General features: G+C 37.4%; 1 pseudogene; it reads left to right on the forward strand.

Annotated features, from left to right (window-relative positions):
- Positions 1-20,821, forward strand: part of LOC131756884 (Y-box-binding protein 1-like) — a 468,984-nt pseudogene that overhangs the window by 107,497 nt on the left and 340,666 nt on the right.

The raw sequence follows: 20,821 nt of genomic DNA on the forward strand, positions 1-20,821 counted from the left end.
AAACTTCCCTCTTAGAACTGCTCTTGCTGCATCCCATAGGTTTTGGGTTGTCGTGTCTCCATTGTCATTTGTTTCTAGTATTTTCTGATTTCTTGTTTGTTTTCTTCAGTGATCAGTTCGTTATTAAGTAGTGTATTGTTTAGCATCATGTGTTTGTATTTTTTACAGATCTTTTCCTGTAATTGATATCTAGTCTCATAGCATTGTGGCCAGAAAAGATACCTGATACAATTTCAATTTTCTTAAATTTACCATGGCTTGTTTTGTGACCCATGATATGATCTATCCTGGAGAATGTTCCATGAGCACTTGAGAAAAATGTGTATTCTGTTGTTTTTGGATGGAATGTCGTATAAATATCAATTAAGTCCATCTTGTTTAATGTATCATTTAAAGTTTGTGTTTCCTTATTTATTTTCATTTTGGATGATCTGTCCATATGTGAAAGTGGGGTATTAAAGTCCCCTACTATGATTGTGTTACTGGCGATCTTCCCTTTTATGGCTGTTAGTATTTGCCTTATGTATTGAGCTGCTCCTATGTTGGGTGCATAAATATTTACAATTGTTATATCTTCTTCATGGATCGATCCCTTGATCATTATGTAGTGTCCTTCTTTGTCTCTTGTAATAGTCTTTATTTTAAAGTCTATTTTGTCTGATGTGAGAATTGCTACTCCACCTTTCTTTTGATTTCCATTTGCATGGAATATCTTCTCCATCCCCTCACTTTCAGTGTCTATGTGTCCTTAGGTCTGAAGTGGGTCTCTTGTAGACAGCATATATACAGGTCTTGTTTTTGTATCCATTCAGTCAGTCTGTGTCTTTTGGTGGGAGCATTTAGTCCATTTACATTTAAGGTAATTATAGATATGTATGTTCCTATTCCCCTTTTCTTAACTGTTTTGGGTTTGTTATTGTAGGTCTTTTACCTGTCTTGTGTTTCCTGCCTGCAGAAGTTCCTTTAGCATTTGTTGTAGAGTTGGTTTGGTGGTGCTGAACTCTCTCAGCTTTTGCTTGTCTGTAAAGGTTTTAATTTCTCCATCAAATCTGAATGAGATGCTTACTGGGTAATCTTGGTTGTAGCTTTTTCTCCTTCATCACTTTAAATATGTCCTGCCACTCCCTTCTGGCTTGCAGAGTTTCTTCTGAAAGATCAGCTGTTAACCTTATGGGGATTCCCTTGTGTGTTATTTGTTGTTTTTCCCTTGCTGCTTTTAATATGTTTTCTTTGTATTTAATTTTTGATAGTTTGATTAATATGTGTCTTGGAGTGTTTCTCCTTGGATTTATCCTGTATGGGACTCTCTGTGCTTCCTGCACTTGATTAACTATTTCCTTTCCCATATTAGGGAAGTTTTCAACTATAATCTCTTCAAATATTTTCTCAGTCCCTTTCTTTTTCTCTTCTTCTTCTCGGACCCCTATAATTCGAATGTTGGTGCGTTTAATGTTGTCCCAGAGGTCTCTGAGACTGTCCTCAGTTCTTTTCATTCTATTTTCTTTATTCTGCTCTGCAGTAGTTATCTGCACTATTTTATCTTCCAGGTCACTTATCCGTTCTTCTGCCTCAGTTATTCTGCTATTGATTCCTTCTAGAGTATTTTTAATTTCATTTATTGTGTTGTTCATCATTGCTTGTTTCCTTTTAGTTCTTCTAGGTCCTTGTTAAATGTTTCTTGCATTTGCTCCATTCTATTTCCAAGATTTTGAATCATCTTTACTATCATTATTCTGAATTCTTTTTCAGGTAGACTGCCTATTTTGTCTTCATTTGTTAGGTCTGGTGGATTTTTATCTTGTTCCTTCATCTGCTGTGTTTTTTTCTGTCTCCTCATTTTCCTTATCTTACTGTGTTTGGTGTTTCCTTTTTGCAGGCTGCAGGTTCATAGTTCCCGTTGTTTTTGGTGTCTGTCCCCAGTGGCTAAAGTTGGTTTAGTTGGTCATGTAGGCTTCCTGGTGGAGGGCACTAGTGCCTGTGTTCTGGTGGATGAGGCTGGATCTTGTCTTTCTGGTGGGCAGGTCTCCGTCTGGTGATGTGTTTTGGGGTGTCTGTGAACTTATTATTATTTTAGGCAGCCTCTCTGCTAATCGGTGGGGTTGTGTTCCTGTCTTGCTAGTTGTTTGGCATAGGGTATGCAGCACTGTAGCTTGCTGGTCGTTGAGTGGAGTTCGGTGTTGGTGTTGAGATGGAGATCTCTGGGAGGTTTTCACCGTTTGATATCACATGGAACTGGGAAGTCTCTTGTCGACCAGTGTCCTCAAGTTGGCTCTCCCAGCTCATAGGCACAGCACTGACCACTGGCTGGAGCACCAAGAGCTTTTCATCCACACGGCTCAGAATAAAAGGGAGAAAAAGTAGAAAGAGGATAAAATAAAATAAAGTAAGATAAAATAAAATAAAGGTATTAAAATAAAAAATAATCATTAAGAAAAAAAAATTTTTTAAGTAAAAAAAGAAAACAAAACAAAAATGGACGGAGAGAACCCTAGGAGAAATGGTGAAAGCAAAGGTATACAAAGAAAATCTCACACTGAAGCATACACATACACACTTACAAAAAGAGGAAAAGGGGAAAAAAATAATGAATCTTACTCTCAAAGTCCACCTCCTCAATTTGGGATGATTCGTTGTCTATTCAGGTATTCCAAAGCTGCAGGGTACATCAAATTGATTGTGGAGATTTAATCTGCTGCTCCTGAGGCTGCTGGCAGAGATTTCCCTTTCTCTTCTTTGTTCGCACATCTCCTGGTGCTCAGCTTTGAATTTGGTCCCGCCTCTGCGTGTCGGTCACCTGAGGGCGTCTGTTGTTCGCTCAGACAGGACGGGGTTAAAGGAGCAGCTGATTTGGGGGCTCTGGCTCACTCAGGCCGGGGGGAGGGAGGGGTACGGAGTGCAGGGCGAGCCTGCGGCAGTAGAGGCCGGCGTTACGTTGCACCAGCCTGAGGCGCGCCATGCAGTCTTCCGGGGAAGTTGTCCCGGATCACAGTACCCTGGCAGTGGCGGGCTGCACAGGCTCCCGGGAGGGGAGGTGTGGAGAGTGACCTGTGCTCGCACACAGGCTTCTTGGTGGCGGCAGCAACAGCCTTAGCATCTCATGCCCATCTCTGGGGTCCGGGCTGATAGCCGCGGCTCACGCCCGTCTCTGGAGTTCCTTTAAGCAGCGCACTTAATCCCCTCTCCTCGCGCCCCAGGAAGCAAAGAGGGAAGAAAAGGTCTCTTGCCTCTTTGGCAGCTCCAGACTTCTCCCGGACTCTCTCCCGGCGAGCTGTGGCGCACTAACCCCTCAGGCTGTGTTCACGCCGCCAACGCCAGCCCTCTCCCTGGGATCCAACCTCCGAAGCCCGAGTCTCAGCTCCCAGCCCCCGCCTGCCCGGCGGGTGAGCAGACAAGCCTCTCGGGCTGGTGAGTGCTGGTTGGCACTGATGCTCTGTGCGGGAATCTCTCCGCTTTGCCCTCCGCACCCTGTTGCTGCGCTCTCCTCCGCGGCTCCGAAGCTTCCCCCCTCTGCCACCCGCAGTTTCCGCCCGCGAAGGGGCTTCTAGTGTGTGGAAACCTTTCCTCCTTCACAGCTCCCTCCCAGAGGTGCAGGTCCCGTCCCTATTCTTTTGTCTCTGTTTATTCTTTTTTCTTTTGCCCTACTCAGGTACGTGGGGAGTTTCTTGCCTTTTGGGAGGTCTGAGGTCTTCTGCCAGCGTTCAGTGGGTGTTCTGTAGGAGTTTTTCCACGTGTAGATGTATTTCTGATGTATCTGTGGGGAGGAAGGTGATCTCTGCGTCTTACTCTTCCGCCATCTTCCCCCTCTCTCCTAGTTTTAGTTTAATATGATGACTATCTAAAAAAAAAGATAAGTTGATACATTTTAATTTCACGACTTCCCATTTTGAATAATCACAGATGAGAAGTAAGTAAAAGTCCGTTGTTATTGTAGACCTCTGAATTATTAGTTCAGAAAACATAATCAACATACCTACTCATTGAGTTTTTCTTATTGATTTCTCTCCAGATTTTTGAGATAAGAATATTGTGAATTTAAATGTAGCTTCCATAAGTGGTAACTGCCTTTTCATTATAGGTTTTCTCCTAATAATTTTCCACAAGTACTTACCAGAAAAAAAACTCCTAGTTATTTAAGCAGTGATATAATCGGTAGTTTTCCTGGCATAGAAATACAGTCTTTGTCCAAATAGAACCAATTCTGTTATGAGAATTACTTTGGTTGCTCAATTAGGTTGATAGAGAAAATAATGATAAGAGGGTCTATGTTTTCCTTAACCATGAATTGGATCCTTCTGTTTTCATGTTTTGTATTTGTAGCTTGTCATTACAACAAAAGTCTTTTCACTTTGTTTCAATTGTAGATTATTTATATATTAAATGGCTATATTAAGCCTTCTGCCTTTCTATAGTATGATTTTAACTTTATCACCTTTTTAGAGTGGGTAAGCTCTCTGTACACACCACAATAATCAGATGACCTATTCCTGAACACTTTAGGATGACCTGACCAGATGTCATAGCTGAACACACAAATTTAGTTCTGTTCTTTAAAGAACCAAAGGGTGTGACAGACCTGGGGAGTTGATTTAGGTCTTCCTTATGTGATAGAGATGTAATGCACATTAAATCTATTTTTAATTCTGCCTTATGCAGCCTCACAGCAAGATTTCACACATGCAAATGTGAGTTTGTAAAAAAAAAAAAAAAAAGCCTCATGAAAAAATCTGTTAGTTTAATTTAAGCAGCATTGCTTTGTGAGAGCAAATTTTTCATTTTAATGCCAAATTAACTAATTACTATAAACTTATGCCAAACTCTTCTTTGCATTGGGATATGTGCTCTAAATGGTTAAAACATATATAGTACTCAAAATGGTGCCTGGAACATAGTAAATGTTCCATAAATGTTATCATTGCCACAATCAGTAGGGGAGAGGAGGAGACCCACAAATTTATGTTTTAGGGCTTCTCAGTAAACAGACACTACATGGTACCTGGAATAGTTTGGAGAGCATCAACATTATTATGGGAGTATTAATCAGTTGCAACTAGTAAAATAAAAATAGTCAAGAGTACAAAACCAAAAACATTTAAATGGAAATACAGAATCTGATCATTGTATAATTTGTACTTAAAGAAATTTTTATGCCTAATTCTGTGTATTTAAAAATTAACCATTTGGTTACAATAACAAATGTGTAGAGAATGCAGATCTCTTATCAAATTCTCATTTATAGATTCTTTTATGCTTTTTAAGAGACGAGTTGGTATAATGTCCAAAACTATTTCTTTTCTTTTTCCTCCTTTTATGGCACGAGAATTCCTCTTTCCTTTGAGGAACCCATTTCCTGTGGGTTGGGTGGACTGCCTCCACCTACCCTCTCCTAGTTAGGTACATCAATAGGGAATAGCAAATGGCCAATCAGGGTATCCTATTTTCTCTAGCAACAGTCATTCAACATTTGGCATATACATTCCACTTCCTCCAACATACATGCAATTTGAGCTTTTCTCCTACTTCATTAGGTGTGCAATGATCACTTGCTATTTCTAGCGAGGTAGGGCTTGCTGGGACATGTCTTTTTATGATGATTAGCGGCCAGTGTCTTAAATAATAGGGAGAGAAGTTATTCTACTCAAAAAGTGAAAATGATTGATGACTATGCTTTTCAAGCACAGATAGGGTGAGAATTTTAGACACATTGGAACATTCTTCCTTGATATGTCAGCTCCAAACTGTAGTGCTAGGTTTAACCCTCTATTCTAGCCACTGCTTTGGGAAACTTAAACAGTGCTCTTCACAATATCCTTTTCCTGGTCCAAGTACTTCCCAAATCAGAGTCCTAGTCCTAATCTAAGTATCTTTTACTTTTCCTCTTTAAGTCTCCACTCCATCTCTGATAAAATAAAATAACTGATTTCAAGTTTCATCTCATGGAAATTCTTATATGCCATGTTATGGTATTTTAGGGTGTGTATACATGCGCGCGCGTGTGTGTGTGTGTGTGTGTGTGTGTGTATCTGGAAGGTGATGAATATCTTTGAAGAATGAAATAGCAAGATCTAATCTATGTTGTTTTAGAGCAATGAGACTGGAAGTAGCATAAAAATGAAAAAGGGTAAACATTGGGGACTAGTGACAAGAGGACTATTTAGGAAAGGACAAAAGTAAAAGATATTTTGAAGCATAGAGAGTAAATGTTTAAAATGCTTAGTGGGACTGAACCCAGATTTGTTGGATATTGTAGTGGGGGTTTTTATATTCTATATTGATTAATAACATGATTTTATGGCAGAAGAAAATGAATAGTGACTTTGGTTCCATAATTAACATAGTTGGTTTATGTACTTTCAATAGCTCTACTTTTGACAATTAAAAATAACTATATCTTGAAGTTGGAAAACTTGAGTTTTCATATGAAGAACTAATAAAATTTGGTTGCTGACTGGAAGTAGGTCAAAAGTGAGGGAGAGAGAAGTATTAAAGCTCTCCTTGAAATTTCTAATGGGAATTGTCTAGAAGTCAGTGGAATGGTACAGATAGTAACAGTCTGAAAGAATAGGTTTGTAAACCTGTTTATTTTAATAACTTCAACTTCAGTGTACATTAGCTTTCTAGACCTTAGTTTCTTGTTTAAAATGAATGTGATGAGCCAGAACTCTATAAGACCTTTTAAGTCCTGTGTTTCTGTGTGATTGCTAAATATCACAACTCTGTCTGCTATTTTCCTGGACCCTGTATCTTTGCTATATCACTTAACTTTCTTGTAATTTTCCTTTATTGGGGCATAATCGACAAGTAAAATTTTATGTATTTAAAGCATACAATGTGATGATTTGATATACGTATACTTTGTGAAATAATTACTACAATCTGGTTAATTAACACATCCATCACCTCAGATGGTTACTTTTTTTGTGGTAAGAATGTTTAAGATCTACTCTTTTAGTAAATTTCAAGTGTACAATACAGTGTTATTGACTAGACACATCATGTTGTACATTAGATCTCAGAACTTGTTCATCTTATAACTGAAGGCATATGCCCTTTGACCAGCGTCTCCCTACTTCCCTCACCCTTCAGGTCCTGGTGATTACCACTCTACTCTGAACCACAATAAAATACAACCTTGTACCTATTAGGATGGTTTTTATAAAAGACAAGAAATAACAAGTGTTGGTGAGGATGTGGAGAAAAGGGAAAACTTGTCCACTTTTGGTGCAGCCATTATGGAAAACAGTATGAGGTTCCTCAAAAAATTAAAAACAGAACTCCATGTGATTCTGCAATCCCACTTTTGGGTATATATCTGAAGGAAATGAAATCAGTATCTCAAAGAGATTTCTGCAGCCCCCATGTTCACTGAAACATTATTTACAATAGCTGAGATATAGAAACAGCCTAAATGTCTGTCGATAGATGAATGGATAGAGAAGATGTGATACATATATACATATATGGATACTATTCAACCATTTATAACAACATGGCTGAAATTATAGGACATTATGCTAAGTGAAATAAGCCAGAGAGGGGAAGACAGATACTTATAGTTTACTTATAAGTGGAATCTAAAAAAATTCTTGTATTTTTAAGTACATTTGGAGGATGGGAAATCAACACAAGACACTGTGCTTATTTATATACCTATTTATATGCCTTATTTTTGGAGGGGAGATTCTTGGGATTCTGCAAAGTCTCAGTAATTCAAAAATAAATCTTTTTCTCTTGTCACCTCTCCAGAGATTTTGCAGTTGGATCTGCCAACTTTCATGTCAGACAACAAGTGGAGTATATGACAGCAAGTGGAAAACCAGACTATTAAAAATCTCCTGGTGAGTTTTGTAAGTTTTGCGTTATTACACCCATTATCCTGGCTGGTCTGCAGTCAGCACGTTTTCCCTTTATTTCATTGGTTGCTACACTTGTTGGAGTGATGTGTTAGTATTAAGATTATATTTTTTAATTCAGAAAAATTTACAAAAATGTGGAAAATTGTGAATCTAATAGGGTATTATTGACTTTTCAGAATTAATAATTGTTAACATCATATCATAGTTGTTTCATATTCTTTCTATTCTTTTCAGAGAAATTGAGCTTTAAATAATATTTCTCATTTGAATGCTATTCTTTTCTTCTCTTTCTAGTGGTTATCACTTTAGTGTATTTACACATGAAGAAACGATAAGATTAAATATATTTCCACAAGCCACACAGGTAATCAGTGGCAATGCAAGGTCCAGAGCCTGGGTCTCTAGATTCTTGGTATACTGTTCTACTTACAGGACCATTGGTCTAATTATTGATTGAATTAAAAATGAAATCATATTAATAAATATCATAATTTTATGATCTTTAAATTAAACAAAACCACATGACACTTTTGTTTTTAGTTCAGATTCACAAACTGGCAAGAGATTTACCCTAACAACCAAAATAAACCAGATAACCTACAGAATCTAGTTTTTAAAATCCATCAGAGGAGATCTGAGTACACAAAGAAACGTAAAAAGAACTAAACTCCAAAAGCAATGTATGCTTAATAGGGAGGGAAACTAACATAGCTGCTCTCACTTCTGGTGTAATGGCAAGAGGAAGAGGAATCTGCTGTATAAAAAAGATGGAAATACTAGATGAAGACAACATAGTAAGAAACCAGTAATTCACGAAGCAGACTTAGGAGCTTGGAAACAGCAGAAAAAAGGATAAATGAACTTAAAGACAGGTCAATAGAATATATTAGATGGAATGTTTGTGTTCCTAGCACCCCCCCGCCCCCGCAAATTCACATGTTAAAGTTCTAACCTCCAATGTGGTGATAAGGAGATGGGACCTGCGGTAGGTGATTAGATCGTGAAGACAGAGCCTTCATGAATGGGATTAGTAACATTGTAAAAGAGACTCTGGAGGGCTCCCTTGTCCTTTCTGCTTTGTGAGGGCACAGTGAGATGTTGCCCTTCTGTGCATGAGGAAGCAGGCTCTCACCAGACAGCGAATCTGACTGGGCCTTGATCTTGGACTTCTCAGACTCTTGGACTGTGAGAAATAAATTTCTGTTGTTGATAAACCATGCTGTCTGTGGTGTTCTGTCTTTGCAGCCTGAATGCACAGTTGACCCTTGAACAACATGGGAATTAGGGGTGTTGACCCTCTGTGCAGTAAAAAATCCTAGTATAATTTATAGTCAGCTCTTTGTATGCCCTGTTCCTCCTTATCTGCAGTTCTACATCAGTGGATTCAACCAACCACAGATTGTGTAGTACTGTGGAAAAAAACCCTATGCATAAGTGTATTGTTACAAGGTTCAACTGCATTAAGACATATGTGTATCTGTATATATGTGTGTTTATGTGTGTATAAACATGTAATTTATACACACACATATATTCTACCCCCCCACCCCCTGCCCCGGCATAAGATAGGTTTGTTAAGTGTCCAGAAACAACTGGGACATAGAAAAACTAAGGAGTGAATAACATTCTTTTTTTAAAAAAAGATCTGGGTTGTATTTATTTTTTAATAAATTTATTTATTTATTTATTTTTGGCAGCATTGGGTCTTAGTTGCTGCGCATGGGCTTTCTCTAGTTGCAGCGAGGGGGGGCTACTTTTCGTTGCGGTGTGAGTGCTTCTCATTGCAGTGTCTTCTCTTGTTGCAGAGCATGCATGGGCTTTAGGCAAGCGGGCTTCAGTAGTTGTGGTGCACGGGCTTAGCTGCTCCACGGCAAGTGGGATCTTCCCGGACCAGGGCTTGAACCTGTGTCCCCTGCATTGGCAGGCGGATTCTTAACCACTGTGCCACCAGGGAAGTCCCAGGAGTGCATAACGTTCTTTATCTATCCTGGGAACTACGTATTAAAAAGACTACATTAAAATTAAATGATCATCCATTGGGGTTCTTTTAAACTATCTTCTAGAGTGGAAGGGCACATTCATAAAAATGGATCAATGCAATATTTAAATCTTTGCACATTTTCTAAATCCTTACCAACTCGCAGTCTTTTTCTTTGTTACAATTTTACATTACTGTTCATTTTGGAAGAAAACAGGTTTATTTTGATGACAGAAGATTATTATTACCATTCAACAGTCAATAGAGAATATTTGCTGAAAAACTAAGACTTTGTTACCTCTCATGTAATAAGTTCAAGGATAGGCAGTCCAGGGATGATATATGTAAAGACTTATGTTCCTTCTAACTTTTTGTTCAGCCATCTTTCTTGTATGTGAGTTGCTTTGTAGTGACAAAGGCCCAACCTATGGGTATCAGCATTTTAGGCAGGAAAAGGGAAAGGACACAGGGCAAAAGGCACATACCAACTGAAATCCTTTTCACGGATGCTGCACTGAAGGGATTTCTTTTATTTCTCTGTGACCAGTACAGTGTCTCACGACCACCTCTATAAAGGACATAGGAAAATGTAAAATGTTTGCTGGGCTTATTGCCATATATAATATGGTGGGATTTCTTTCAGCAAGGAAGAAAGGTTAGGTATCTGTTAGGCAATTGGCAACTTGAAACTAGAAATTTTTGTCACAGCCAGTTTTAGAAATTTTTGACTTCAGCACAAAGAAAGACATTATGAGAATCACAATTCCTTTTTAAAAATTTCTGTAATAATAATTTGCTAAATTAGATAAACATAGTAGCCCAATGTGGATTGGTTAAAAAGAATATAGAAGTGACATCTCTTTTTTTTTGGCTGCACTGGGTGTGTGTTGCGCACGGGCTGTTTTTCTCTAGTTGCAGGGAGCAGGGGCTACTCTTCGTTGTGTTTTCGAGGGCTTCTCATTGCGGTGGCTTCTCTTGTTGCGGAGCACAGGCTCTAGGCACACGGGCTTAGTTGCCCCACGGCATGTGGGATACTCCTGGATGAGGGATCGAACCCGTGTCCTCTGCATTGGCAGGCGGATTCTTAACCACTGGATCACCAGGGAAGTCCTATAAGTAATATCTCTGAATAAAGACAGCAGCATCGCTTCTCAGCCTTTTGGCTAACATCAAGTGTGAATTAAGACAGTAGGAATTTTAAATGCGACTAGCAATGGATGCTTTACCTGAAGAGACATAGAAGCAATAAATTATTATCTAGAGAGAAATGGAAATGATACCATTAAAGTTTACAGGATTTTCAGTAAACTAGTAGTCAGCATTCTAATTTGAACAAAAATGAAGCTTGCCAATAAATTTTGAATAAAGGTGGAAGAAGTTATCTCAGGAGATGAGTTGAGTTTCCTATCACTGGAAGTGATCAAGAGTTAGCTAATGACCAGTTAAATGGAATTTAAGCCTCAGATATATTGTTAAACTAGGTAATCATTGTGATCCCATTCTCATCTTAATATTCCTTGATTACAGAGAAAGAGGACAAAAGATGCTAATCAGCCAAGTATGTGATTAAAATATAGTATCATTTGCTTTTTAACCTTTTAAGCAAATTAATAAAAATATATTTTCTCTTTAATTGCTCAGCAGATGATTTAAGTTAATGTAACTAAACTGTAAAAATCATGAGGCACAATACCTCTAGCAACAGAAATATTTGTTATGACTGTCCTTATGAGTCAAGGAGATATACAGTTAAGACTACTTAACTTGTTAGATAAAATCTATCTCAAATGACAAATTATAAGGAAACTTATTCATATAGTTTAAGAGTTTCAGACAAATAATATATCTAGATATGGATGGTTTGATCAAGTCTCTGGTCTACTCTGTGTTTCAGTTATATCTTCAAATTGGTGTTTCTCAGGGTGGCAGTCTGATGGCACATCCACAAATCACATCATTAGGAGGGGATGGACATGTGTTTCCAGAATTATTTTCATAAATAACAACTTGTATGATGATTGGTCTAATCTTCAACTAATCTCAGTGGCCAGAAAAATGCTATGCATTAATTGAATTTATTCTAGATGTTCAGAATCATTTGCTATGTGGATTACTGTGACAAAAGCAGCAGTAAGGAATTTGAGATTATCTCAGTGACTGTGGAACACTCAAGGTCTACCCAGTTCCACCCACCTCTCACAACCACTTCATGATGGAGAATTTTGGAATGATTGCTGTGGAGATAATCACAGTGTCCATTACTGCAGTGAAAAACACTCAAAATGGTTTGAAAATGGAAAAGACATGATTTTATGGTCTCAACTTCAGAGGTTATGAAAGATATTAAAAGCTCAGAAATTGAAATTGTCAGTTCTACAAATGAAGTTGCCAAGCATCTTATAATTATTGCATTCAGAATTTTTAAATTTTCAATGATAAAGATCACTGACACATTTATTTGTGAACAGAGGTTACAAATTTCATTGTATCTTCAACATAAGTCGTGAAACTACCAAAGACTCAGTCCAAACTTTGTGCACCTTGGAAAACATAGATTCAAATGTCCACTGCTGTCTGTGGCCACAAAGGCTTTTAAAGCTACTGAAAAAAAAAACAAAACAACAAACTCAAACTAATAAACATGTTTTTTTGACCAAGAGTAATCTTTGGGTAAAACACTATTAATCCTTAAAGATAAATATGTTATTTGGAACTTCTGTCACTGCAGAACATGAGTTTAATTTAAAATGAATGATTTTAACTGACGCACTTTCAGTACCCTTGGTCTTTTCCATGTATCTTGAAGAAATAACTGCCCTCAGTTCTCACTCTATCTTTCTTGAGTCATACACAAATTGCTGCTATGTGACAAAAGAGAAATGCAGGAACTCAAACATCTTTGTATTGAATATGTTTTCTATATAATTTGGTTTTGGAGAATGAGTTATTATACCCCATTCTGTGTAATCACACAGAAAATTTAACTTTCATTATCAAATGGCAGAAAGCCATAAATTGTGTCCTATGATGAAAAGTTATGAGATTTCAATGTTTCTTTTCCATATACATCTGTGTTAGTCTAATGGTTTGAAATTTAGAAACATATAGTTGTATCATTCCATAGTATTATTTGCTCTTTACCAATAGTTTAAAAAGTTATTCAAATGATTATATGTGTATATGTATAATACATATCTCAGATATTACATATAAAATGTATGAGGTACTCGGAAAGGCAAGGAAGCTCTAGAATAGATTTTAGCTCCAGCATTTAATGTCAGATAAACTTAAATAATCTGTTAGTCATTGTGGAACCTCAGCCTTCTCATGTGTAAAATAAGGCAATTCTCTGTATGCATAGTGTTGTGAGAATGAATGAAATAAATCATGGTATTTAGTAATATTCAACATGACAATTCTACTCTTGACATAACTTACAGGGTTATTTTAAGAACATAAGAAAGAAACTATATAAATGAGAGTATTATGAAGATAATTTTTATTAATAATATTGCTCTACCACTATTATACCAGTATTCATTACAATAAAGTGTGGTTCGTTCCTAAAAATATAGTTATTTGAACTTCTGTGTGGCTTTTGACTTCAATAGCCTGAAACTGGCTAGAAGAAAGCATCCATATTGGCTTTTTTTATTTTTAAAATTTCCTCAATTTAGTTTTGAGTACCAAGAGCATAATTTGGAAAACACAGAGTAAATATTTATATCATAAACAAAAGAATGAAGAAAAATGGATGAAAAAATATATGTATCATACACAGAAACTTAGTTTTATTTCCACATAAAAAGGGGATAACAACCATTTCTGAGCTAAGGGGGTGGGTTAGAGAAGACTAGGAGAGGAAAGCAGAATTTAACCACCAGTGTGGGACTCCCTTCCTTGTTGGCCTCTACCACCACCCAGCACCCAGCAATTACCCAGTGGGGAAGATGGAAACTCCTAGATGTGAGAATCTGTGGAGAGATGTGATATTTACCCCAGATCCTGTCTGGAACCATGGGGAAATTCATCATTGTGGAATGTTCTATGCTAACATGGAATCACTGCAATAGAGAAAAAAATGTTAGCAGTGTATGGGTAGCTAGAAAAGGTCCAGAGATAAGTCCCCACTCACCATTTAAATTTCCCTACTGGATATAGAAAAGATCTGAAAATATTCACTGTAGAGACAAGTATGAGATGAAAAGCAGTAAAGAGTTGAAGATGCTATGCTTGCCAAGGAATTGTCATTGTAAGGGATGAAAAACTTTATGATAGAGTGTATGGAACAAGAAGCCTAGCTGGCTTCTGGAGGGAGGCTGTAGGACCTGAGTAGAGAGGTGAGCCAATAGGATGAGAGTGCTAGGTATTCTCTGTGTGTCATATTGCTTTCCCTGGCTGGGAGAATGGAAAAACTAATCAATAATGGATTCCTGAAGGTAATGATGGGGTTCAGAACGGGCTACCCCCAAATGTGGCATCTTGGCATATTAAATAATCATAAGCAGAAGGAATTTTTAAAAGATGGCAGAAGCAGGAAGGTTACTCTGACCCCCTCACCCCCTCATCCTTCCCCAAAACAAATTCTAAAACTCCCATGTGAAAGGTACCCTTGCTGTACCAGGAGGAGGAGACATTATTGTCACCAGAGATGGGGAATTTGGGGTCAAGAAATCTGTATCAACAATCCTTGTTAAACTAACCCTTTTTTCCTAGTTACTTCTTCACCTTAATAGACCTAGCCCAAACCCCTTTGTCTTGTCAATTCTTCACAAATTTATTGTTTTTATTTGTAAAGGTATAAAAGCTTCCTGCTCTGGTCATCTCTTCAGGTCTTCATTCTCTTTTGAAGGCTTTCATGTATATGTAAAAATTCAGTAAAAGTGTACACCTTTCTCCTATTAATCTGTCTTTTCCAGTTTAATTTTCAGACTCAGCTAGGGACTCTAAGAGGGTCAAGGAAAACTTTTTCGTCCCCTACAATAAGTATCTGCAAAGTGAACCCTCCTTCCTCAAAGTCATAATAAGATTCTTGAAGCTTAGATTACTACCAAGAAATGGAGAGTGGAGAGAGAGAGGGCTCTGAATTTAATTGGCTATCCAAAAAGAGACTTTTATACGAACAGGAAGTGAATATGTTTATTATCTAAATTATTTCCTCCTACTGAAAGAAATGAGCATTTGAGAATTATATTGAATTTACCAAGAGGAAAATAGTTCTGTTTTTGAATATTTATTTATTGATTGAACTACTGTTATGGCAAATTTAAAACTGCTGTGTAAATAGTTTTTATGTTTATAAAATTGCATTTATTAAATAACTTTTCTCAGTTTCATTAAATAAAAGTATATTTAATTAACATTTATAACTTATGGTCACCATGAAATAATCAGTGATTTTTGTTAGGAATGTGTCAACCTTTAAAATCCAAAAAAAGTAAAAATAACTTATTTGTTTTGTTATGTTTATTAGCCACTCCTATCCACTGTTTCTGGCTGAGTAATATGAAATTGCTGATGTTTGAGCATTTCTGAGCTACAAAAAGAGCAATTTCATGTAGTGGAACTTAATACCTTCCAGAATATCTAGAGTGCATTTTGGGCACTCCAGTTGGAAACACCCAGAATATATGATAAACAATGATTGATAAGGTTTACAGGAAGATGCATTTAGCAAGAAACTTATGTTAATGGTGAATACAAAATTGAAAATAATTTTTAAAAGTCATTAGATTTGCAAGACATATATTTATGCTTCTTACAATTTAATTCAGTTTTCCAGTGTGGTCCAGAAAACAAAAAGAATTTTTTTCTGGTATAGACACTTTGATTAAAGAAGACTATTAAGTTATTTTGAAAAGTCATTTCAAATTTTTAATTATATACCACTTATGATCGATCTAAACCTCCTGGTTATTTTTCTGCTAACTCTTATTCATTAGAAATGTTGAAAGCAGTGTTCAAGTCAGCCTCAAACTTGCATATGTATATTCTTAACAGTAACTATTAAAGACTCATCAATTGGAAATAAGTGTTTATTAATGCAGATAAGGTGGAGTTTTAGGAAACACACAAATGATAGTTAAAATTCAGGTGAAAGGAGAATGTTTGGGGCAGGTGGGCTAGGCCTATCCTCTAATAACATATCACATGGTGCAGTTCTGCTTCTTTGTGTTAACTCCAAATTCAAGCGAATACGTTTTATATATGAAAAAAGTTTGCCTTTCTGAGATGTATAGGGAAGTAAATCTTGAATAACTGGGGTAATTTATTTCTTACCCTGTGTTTACTCACAAAGCTTTAATAGGGTGCATGATAAGAAAGGTTATCATTACAAATGTAAACCTGCACTTATAGAGAGCAGGTTGGAAAAGCAGTGTGTTCTTTAATGGGGATTATTGAAGTATATGGGATTTTAGCAGCTGAAAACAATTTTTTTCTTTCTTTTTCCTGAACACCCTTCTGCAAAGGCCTCTCCTGACCCCCCATAGTGCTCTGGGCCAAGACCCCTTTTGGAGCAGCCACAGCAATGACCTCTAGGGTGACTCTCATCTGTGAAGAAGCTTTAGAAATCCTGAGGACTAGTTGCCTCCTAAATCTGGAAAAGGGAAATGGATTCCATATATTCTTTCCATCTGTGATGTGCTAAGAACAGAAATGTGTATGATCAATCTTGAAAACATTCCAGGAAAGTCATTTGGTGATGCAGTATTCATGATCTGTTGACATCCAAGATGAATCTGAGATGCCACAATGATTCTCAATGCCAAATTTATTAATATCTGTCAACTGGGATAATTTAATATTTAAATCTATATCGTTCTTGTCTATGTTTCTGTACAAGAAACCTTCCATTTCTCTTGCTTACAAAACATTCCTAAACACAGCCTCATGATTCTGTTTACAATCCAAAGAAACAACTGTTTCATGTTTACTCAAAAACACAATACCTTAGCATTTAATTGTTTAGAAATAATAAACAATAGCATCAACATTCCTCCTTAATCTTCAAGTACATGTTGAGTTTTGAAAGCCTGGTTCATTCAGGTTGTGATCAAAAAAATCCGGTTGTTTAAAACCTCATGTTATTTTGGTCTTGCTATGAGTTTTTATGGGAATTATGTTTGCCATGGGAAATGAAATTATTGAGGTCTTCTCATGGCAAAAACATCTTCCTTAAATTATTATAGATTCTATTCACTATGGCTTTTGTCACAGACAAGATTATCACTTGTAAATGAATGAATGTTTTAAAGGCTAATGTCAGAAGTGGTGAACTGGAGAGAAGCAAAACAAGCTAAAGTAATTTCCTTCCAATGTATTTTTTTAAAAAAATTATTTATTTTATTTATTTATTTTTGGCTGCTTTGGGTCTTCATTGCTGTGTGCAGGCTTTCTCTATTTGTGGCGAGTGGGGGCTACTCTTTGTTGCGGTGCATGGGCTTCTCATTGCAGTGGCTTCTCTTGTTGCGGAGCATGGGCTCTAGGTGCACAGGCTTCAGTAGTTGTGGCACGTGAGCTCAGTAGTTGTGGCTCGCAGGGTCTAGAGTGCAGGCTCAGTAGTTGTGGAACATGGGCTTAGTTGCTCTGCGGCATGTGGGATCTTCCCGGACCAGGGCTTGAACCTGTGTCCCATGCATTGGCAGGTTTATTCTTAACCACTGCACCACCAGGGAAGCCCCCAATTCATTTTAAAGGCCAGAGTCTGAGATGGGAAGAAAGGAAGAAGCATTTGGAGAAATGAAAGGATGGGAAGTGAAATATAAGGGAAAATGGGTGATTAGAGAAAGAGCACAGGTTGCTTAGAGTCTGCAGGCTTTCAGAGTCTAACCCTGAGGATAGCTGGTCAAACAGAAATAGAAAGAGCAGTACTCATGCAGATAATTGTGGATTTCTGCTTATGAAGTTGTGATTCTCATTCAGAAAAAAGTCAGGGAGTCCTTTTTAAAAAAATTTTTATATTTTTTATTTTATTTTATTTTATTTTAACATCTTTATTGGAATATAATTGCTTTACAATGGTGTGTTAGTTTCTGCTTTATAACAAAGTGAATCAGTTATACATATACATATGTTCCCATATCTCTTCCCTCTTGCATCTCCCTCCCTCCCACCCTCCCTATCCCACCCCTCTAGGTGGTCACAAAGCACCAAGCTGATCCAGGGAGTCATTTATTGGTATCAAAATGGTGTGTTCAGTTTTCTGTTTTAAATTTTAAAAAGTTTGAAAAACAAAATATAATGAAGTTTACACCGTTGGTGACCTGAGGTGACCAAGAGGAAATTGCAGGGAGAGATGCAGGGAGGAGTAATGAAGATTGAAGGTTGGAGAGAAGAGGCAGGCAGGGAGTGGAGTGGGGAAGAGAAAATTCCTTGAGTACCAACCATAGATTGGACGCATAGATGAACTGTTTCATTCATGCTTTATCTTCTAATCCTCACATCAATAGGGCAGGTAAACAGGTATTTTTTTCTCTAAAGAAGTTAAGTAACTTGGGCAATGTCATGCAGTTAGTAATAGTGGTTGGCTTTCTTGGATAAGAAAACAAACAAATTATGAAACAGACAAAACAAGGACATGAAAGAGAAATTGACTGGGATACCTGTAATAGGATAAAGAAGATAGTAGACATTTCTGCTTAGAGACAGTATGTGAGCAGAGAAGAAATGATATAAAATAGGGTATAGTGGGTATGTGTGGCAGAAGAACCTGAAGAAAAGTGTAATGTCCCACATTCTTTTTAGACTCCTTTTCTATTTTGGCTGTACTGAGTTCCCCTTATTTAATCTAAAGCATTGAGTATCTATACATGCAATGACATTGTATTATTGGTTCTCTGGGGAGTGAAGGAGAAGGCCTTGTGTGAGGCATGTTGACCAATAAGAGGATAACAACTGTCAGCAGTTGTATTTCAGAATAAGAGGTGACCAAGAGAATGACTGTAATTCCCTAGGGGAATCATAAGAAATCTTGAAATTCTGAATGTTCCTCAATATGTGGGACATGAACCTGATTTTTAAAAAAATATATATATTTATGAATAATGAACCCAGAAGAACAGAGGATTTAGAGGAAAACAAATTAAATTGATTTCCCCCTTATAATTCTACTTTAAATTTATTTTATTTTTTAAAGACTAGAAATAGAGGATTATAAATAGTTATAGCCAGGAGGGTAAAACTGTATATTTATGAGAGAGGTCTTGAAACACGTTAGCTGTATATGGTCACATATAATTCAAGTAATAAAGTAGATTGTCTCTGTTCATTTGTGAGGTTCAGCTAAAATGTGTATATAGCTGATGGTAACAGTGAAGAGCTTTGCCCCCAAAACGGTATTCTATAGGCTAGATATAACCTGTAACATATATTTGCTCGGGACAGTGTTTGAAAACATAAAAAAAAGTAACTTCCAATATTTAAATCCTGGGAGATTTCATAGAATTATCTGAAACTTTGTCCTTGCCTGAAACATGGCAAACACCAGCAAAGGGGATTCAAATTCACAGAGAAGCAATATGCAACTGGCGCTGAGGACCCAGCTGCTATGCTGTCTATTCTAGATGGGGCAAGTGAGCTCTGGTTCTCTGCAGTCCGGTCCACATATTTGTGTCCCTGTTTTCTCTCCCGTTTAGCCCCTGTAGGCATTTGAATTATTCTTAGGAAAAGAAACCTCTCTACGTTTAGCCCAACATCTTGGAACAGACTCTTTTGGTTATGGAAGTACTGTTCTCTCTCCCCTCATTTCCCTGGCTCATTAGGCCCCAGGAAATAACTGGGTAGCCAAGAGTGATACACAGACTCAGGAAACATGTCTGGTATAAGAAATCAGACCTTTTTAAGTTGGAGGAGCAGATGAAGAGCGGGGGAGAGGAAAATGGGATTCTAGAGATGAAGTAGATGAAAGAACTAGTGGGTTTTCTCCGAGGGAACACTGATATTCAAGAGTCTGAGAAAGGAATTAAGAATAGTTAAAACATTCCATTAAAAACCTAAAACATGAGGAGCTTCTTTAACTTGAGACTATTTAAAGAGTTGTTGTTTTCCAAATCTTAACAGCAAGCAATTTGTCAGAAATAATTTCTGTCAGTTGAGATGGTGTATGTAAGCAGCAGGAATTCTATCTGAATACTTTAAGGTAAATACATGATGTGGTGGACTCACATCTAATGAGAAAGTTAGATTCTAAAGTAAGCACATGATAGAAAAATCACATATGTTTAAAATTATCCTTGAAAAATTTCTATACTGCCCTTACATCACCAGAGTGGGGCTCTTTGCATTAAATCTGTAGCCTCATACCCTGGGGAAATGAGTGACAAGATAAATTAAGGGATATCTTCACACTGCCTCACCCATTCCCACCCCTCAAAGTATGAGCGCACAGAGTAAAAAATTGAATGTGTATAAATGCCACTCCACTAGGTATTAAATAGGTTGACTTTGAGCTTTTATGGTGGGGTGATTTTTGGTACTCTTTTTATTTTTTATTTATTTATTTAAATTTATTTATTTATTTTTGGCTGTGTTGGGTCTTCGTTGCTGCGCGAGGGCTTTTTCCAGTTGCGGCGAGCGGGGGCCACTCTTCATCGCGGTGCGCGGGCCTCTCACTATCACTGCCTCTCTTTTTCCGGAGCACGGGCTCCGGACGCGCAGGCTCAGTAGCTGTTGCTCACGGGCTTAGTTGCTCCGCGGCATGTGGGATCTTCTCGGACCAGGGCTCGAACCCGTGTTCCCTGCATTGGCAGTCAGATTCCCAACCACTGTGCTGTCAGGGAAGCCCTGGTACTCTTTTTAAAATGCTCTCAAGTTTGATTTTTTTTTCTTTTCATCATTCTGTTTTTAACATTTAAATGAAAGAATGTTTTTATAAGACATTTAATAAATATGGCTTACTTTACAATCTCTGCTTTGGGTAACCATGAACTTTTTTTTTTTTTTTTTTTTGAAGGGACAAGCTGTGTTGCTACTAAATACGGTACAGCTAATG

This window comes from Kogia breviceps, chromosome 5 (assembly GCF_026419965.1).
Source record: "Kogia breviceps isolate mKogBre1 chromosome 5, mKogBre1 haplotype 1, whole genome shotgun sequence".
Classification (NCBI taxonomy): Eukaryota; Metazoa; Chordata; class Mammalia; order Artiodactyla; family Physeteridae; genus Kogia; species Kogia breviceps.